The sequence below is a fragment of the Oryx dammah genome, unplaced genomic scaffold, assembly GCF_014754425.2.
Source record: "Oryx dammah isolate SB20612 unplaced genomic scaffold, SCBI_Odam_1.1 HiC_scaffold_26, whole genome shotgun sequence".
Classification (NCBI taxonomy): Eukaryota; Metazoa; Chordata; class Mammalia; order Artiodactyla; family Bovidae; genus Oryx; species Oryx dammah.
In genome coordinates, this window is record NW_024070210.1 from 54,236,255 (window position 1) to 54,242,254 (window position 6,000).

A 6,000-nucleotide genomic window follows, 5' to 3' on the forward strand; every position below is an offset into this window, starting at 1 on the left:
ATCCCATTCACCATTGCCACAAAAAGAATTAATTATCTAAGAATAAACTTACCTAAGGAGACAAATTGCCAACATCCATTGGATCATGGAAAAAGCAAGAGAGTTCCAGAAAAACATCTACTTCTGCTTTCTTGACCATGCCAAAGCCTTTGACTGTGTGGATCACAACAAACTGTGGAGAATTCTCAAAGAGTTGGGAATACCAGACAACCTGACCTGCCCCCTGAGAAATCTGTATCCAGATCAAGAAGCAACAGTTAGAACTGGACATGGAACAACAGACTGGTTCCAAATCGAGAAAGGAGTACATCAAGGCTGTATATTTTCACCCTGCTTATTTAACTTATATGCAGAGAACATCATGAGAAATGCTTGACTGGATGAAGCACAAGCTGGAATCAAGATTGCCAGGAGAAATATTGATAGCCTCAGATAAGCAGATGCCACCATGCTTATGGCAGAAAGTGAAGAAGAACTAAAGAGCCTCTTGATGACAGTGAAAAGGGAGAGTGAAAAAGTTGGCTTAAAACTGAACATTCAGGAAACTAAGATCATGGCATCTGGTCCCATCACTTCATGGCAAATACATGGGCAAACAATAGAAACAGTGACAGACTTTATTTTGAGGGGCTCCAAAGTCACTGTAGATGATGACTGCAGCTACAAAATTAAAAGACACCTGTTCCTTGGTAGAAAAGCTATGACCAACCTAGATAGCTTATTCAAAAGCAGAGACATTACTTTGCCAACAAAGGCAAAGTATGGTCTAGTCAAAGCTATGGTTTTTCCAGTAGTCATGTATAGATGTGAGAGTTGGACCATAAAGAAAGCTAGGCACCAAAGAATTGATGCTTTTGAACTGTGGTCTTGGAGAAGACTCTTGAGAGTCCCTTGGCCTGCAAGGAGATCCAACCAGTCCATCCTAAAGGAAATCAGTTCTGAATATTCATTGGAAGGACTGATGCTGAAGCTGAAACTCCAATATTTTGGCCATCTGATGTGAAGAAGTGATTCACTGGAAAAGACCCTGATGCTGGGAAAGATTGAAGCCAGGAGGAGAAGGAGACAACAGAGGATGAGATGGTTGGATGTCCATCACTCAATGGTCATGAGTTTGAGTAAACTCCAGGAATTGGTGATGGACAGGGAGGCCTGGTGTGCTGCAGTCCATGGGGTTGCAAAAAGTTGGACATGAATGAGTGACTGAAGTATAACTAACAATAAGGAGACAAAAGAACTGAACACAGAAAATTATAAGACACTGATGAAAGAAATCAAAGATGACATAAACAGATGGAGAGATATTCCATGTTCCTGGGTAGGAAGAATCAATATTGTGAAAATGACTATACTACCAAATGAAATCTACAGATTCAGTGCGATACCTCTCAAATTATCAATGGCATTTTTTCACAGAATTAGAACAAAAATTTTCACAATTCATATGGAAACACAAAAGACCCCAAATAGCCAAAGCAGTCTTGAGAAAGAAGAATGGAGCTGGAGGAATCAATCTTCCTGACTTCAGATTATACTACAAAGCTACAATCATCATGACAGTATGTTATGGGTACAAAAAAAACAGAAATATAGACTAACAGAACAAGATAGAAAGATCATAAATAAGCCCATGCACCTATGGGTACCTTATTTTTGACAAAGGAGACAAGAATGTACATTGGGCAAGGACAGTCACTTCAATAAGTGGCACTGGGAAAATTGGTCAGCTACAAGTAAACGAATGAAATTAGAACACTCACTAACATCATACACAAAGATAAACTCAAAATAGATTAAAGACCTAAATGTAAGACCAGAAACTATAAAACTCTTAGAGGAAAACATAGGCAGAACACTAGATAACATAAATCAAAGCAAGATGCTCTATGACCCACCTCCTAGAGCAATGGAAATAAAAACAAAAGTAAACAAGTGGGACCTGATTAAACTTAAAAGCTTTTGCACAGCAAAGGAAATGCTAAGCAAGGTGAAAAGACAACCATCAGAATGGGAGAAAATAATCACAAATGAAACAACTGACAAAGGATTAATTCCCAAAATATACAAGCAGCTCATACAACTCAATGCCAGAAAAACAAACAACCTAATCAAAAAGTGGGGGAAAGACCTAAAGGGACATTTTTCCCAAGAAGACATACAGATGGCTAACAAACACATGAAAAGGTGCTCAACACTGCTCATTATTAGAGAAATGCAAATCAAAACTACAATGAGATATCACCTCACACCAGTCAGAATGGCCTTGATCAAAATGTCTATAAACAATAAATGCTGGAGAGGGTGTGGAGAAAAGGGAATGCTCTTGTACCATTGGTGGAAATGTAAATTGATACAGCCACTTTGGAAGACAGTATGGAGATTCCTTTAAAAACTAGGAATAAAACCAGCAATCCCACTCCTAGGCATATACCCTGAGGAAACCAGAGTTGAAAAAGAAACATATATCCCATGCTTCATTACAGCACTGTTTACAATAGCTAGAACATGGAAGCAACCTAAATGTCCATCAGCAGATGAATGGATAAAGAAGTTGTGATACAGATACACAATGGAATATTACTCAACCATAAAAAGGAATGCATTTGAATCAATTCTGATGAGGTGGGTGAACCTAGAGCCTATTATACAAAGTGAAGTGAGTCAGAAAGAGAAAGATAAATAACATATTCTAATGTATATAGACCTCATTCCATAGTTCATCAAGCACTCTATCTATCAGATCCAGGCCCTTAAATCTATTTCTCACTTCCACTGTATAATCATAAGGGATATGATTTAGGTCATACCTGAATGGTCTAGCGATTTTCCCTACTTTCTTCAATTTGAGTCTGAATTTGGTAATAAGGAGTTCATGATCTGAGCCACAGTCAGCTCCTGGTCTTGTTTTTGTTGACTGTATACATCTTCTCCATCTTTGGCTGCAAAGAATATATCAATGTGATTTCGGTGTTGACCATCTGGTGATGTCCATGTGTAGAGTCTTCTCTTGTGTTGTTGGAAGAGGGTGTCTGCTATGACCAGTGCCTTTTCTTGGCAAAACTCTATTAGCCTTTGCCTGCTTTGTTCCATTTTCCAAGGCCAAATTTGCCTGTTACTCCAGGTGTTTCCTGACTTCCTACTTTTGCATTCCAGTCCCCTATAATGAAAAGGACATGTTTTTTGGGTGTTAGTTCTAAAAGGTCTTGTAGGTCTTCATAGAACCGTTCAACTTCAGCTTCTTCAGCGTTACTGGTTGGGACATAGACTTGGATTACCGTGATATTGAATGGATGTGAGAGTTGGACCGTGAAGAAGGCTGAGTGCCGAAGAATTGATGCTTTTGAACTGTGGTGTTTGAGAAGACTCTTGAGAGTCCCTTGGACTGCAAAGAGATCCAACCAGTCCATTCTGAAGGAGATCAGCCCTGGGATTTCTTTGGAAGGAATGAGGCTAAAGCTGAAACTCCAGTACTTTGGCCACCTCATGCGAAGAGTTGACTCATTGGAAAAGACTCTGATGCTGGGAGAGATTGGGGGCAGGAGGAGAAGGGGACGACAGAGGATGAGATGGCTGGATGGCATCACGGACTCAATGGACGTGAATCTGAGTGAACTTCGGGAGTTGGTGATGGACAGGGAGGCCTGGCGTGCTGCGATTCATGGGGTCGCAAAGAGTCAGACATGACTGAGTGACTGAACTGAGCTGAACTGAATGCATATAGACAGAATCTAGAAAAATGGTACTGAAGAATTTATTTACAGGGCAGCAGTGGAGAAACAGACATACAGAATAGACTATGGGGTGAGGGTAGGAGAGGGTGAGATGTATGGAAAGAGTAACATGGAAACTTATATTACCATATGTAAAATAGATAGCCAACTGGATTTGCTCTATGGCTCTGGAAACTCAAACAGGGGCTCTGTATGTATCTAGAGGGGTGAGATGGGGTGGCAGATGCAAGGGAGGTTCAAAAGGGAGAGTATATATGTATACCTATGGCTGATTTATGTTGAGGTTTGACAGAAAACAAAATTCTGTAAGGCAATTATCCTTCAATAAAAAATAAACTAAAAAACACAGGGTAATTGCAGATATAATTAGAAAAGGGAATATTTGTGAGGAAGTGTCTGAAAACTTGGCTGAATTGCATTCTTCTGTTTGTGGCAAATACAACTTGAAAGTAATAAGCCTGGATATGGAGATTTCCAACTCAAGTGTTGACAGTGTGGACTGATTCTCCTTGTTGCTTATAGTAAAAGCTGAGAAGAAAGAAATTGAACGAGGAGCTGCTAAGCAAAAAGAAACTGGAACTTGAAGATTTGGAAAACTCTCATCCTATGATATTGCAAAAAAAAAAAAAACCAACAACTGGCACCCACCGCATGTTCTGCAGGGAGCACCAGGGGCATGGCCAGATAATAACATTTTGCTACAGATAACAGTAAGGTCATTTGTGGATACAACAACCAGAAGGTACAGAGCCAGGACAAAAATGAAGGAAAGCTGTCAGACTCTGGGTATCTTACGGGCAGGAAATGGGTAAATAGAGCTGTTTGGCTGCAAATGGGTGATCCTTCAAAAAAGGGGGAAATGACCCTGAGAGAAAAACTACTTCTTCCATTCCAGAGGCAAGGGCCGCTGCTCAGAACTGAGGGCGTGAGGTTGCTGCCTGTATGGGCCCAGAGGACAGAGCATCCGGCCAAAAGGGATTATTCTCAAGCCAAAAAATCCAGTGGAGTTTATACTGCTAGATTTCAGACCAGCTTGCCTTTTCATTCTGACTTCTCCCTTTCAGAATGGATTATCTATCATGTGCCTGTCCCATCTTGAATTTTGTCTATAGTCACAGGTTCACCAGTAAAGAGGAATTTTGCCTCAGGATAAAAATCATACCCTGAGTAACACCCATACCTGATTTATATGATGTCTGAATGAGATTTAGGACTTAAGAACTGGTGCTGGAATGGGTTGTCCTTTGGAGACATTGGACTGGGGTGACTGTATTTTGCATATAAGAAGGAGATAAATTTGGGAAGACTAGGAAATTCCGTGGCAGTCCAGTAGTTAGGACTCTGCACTGCCACTGCAGGGGCACAGGTTCGATCCCCAGTCAGGGAACTAGGATCCCATAAGCCACACGTGGCAGCCCTCTCCAAATAAATAGGGGGACCAGCACCTCAGAAGGTAACCTAGTTTGAAATTCAGTTCAGTTCAGTCGCTCAGTCATGTCCGACTCTTTGCGACCCCATGAATCGCAGCACGCCAGGCCTCCCTGTCCATCACCATCTCCCGGAGTTCACTCAGACTCACGTCCATCAAGTCCGTGATGCCATCCAGCCATCTCATCCTCGGTCATCCCCTTCTCCTCCTGCCCCCAATCTCTCCCAGCATCAGAGTCTTTTCCAATGAGTCAACACTTTGCATGAGGTGGCCAAAGTACTGGAGTTTCAGCTTTAGCATCATTCCTTCCAAAGAAATCCCAGGGCTGATCTCCTTCAGAATGGACTGGTTGGATCTGCTTGCAGTCCAAGGGACTCTCAAGAGTCTTCTCCAACACCACAGTTCAAAAGCATCAATTCTTCGGCACTCAGCCTTCTTCACAGTCCAACTCTCACATCCATACATGACCACTGGAAAAACCATAGCCTTGACTAGACGGACCTTGGTCGGCCAAGTAATGTCTCTGCTTTTGAATATACTATCTAGGTTGGTCATAACTTTTCTTCCAAGGAGTAAGTGTCTTTTAATTTCATGGCTGCAGTCATCATCTGCAGTATTTTGGAGCCCAAAAAGATAAAGTCTGACACTGTTTCCCCGTCTATTTCCCATGAAGTGATGGGACCAGATGCCATGATCTTCGTTTTCTGAATGTTGAGCTTTAAGCCAACTTTTTCACTCTCCTCTTTCACTTTCATCAAGAGGCTTTTTAGTTCCTCTTCACTTTCTGCCATAAGGGTGGTGTCATCTGCATATCTGAGGTTATTGATATTTCTCCCACAA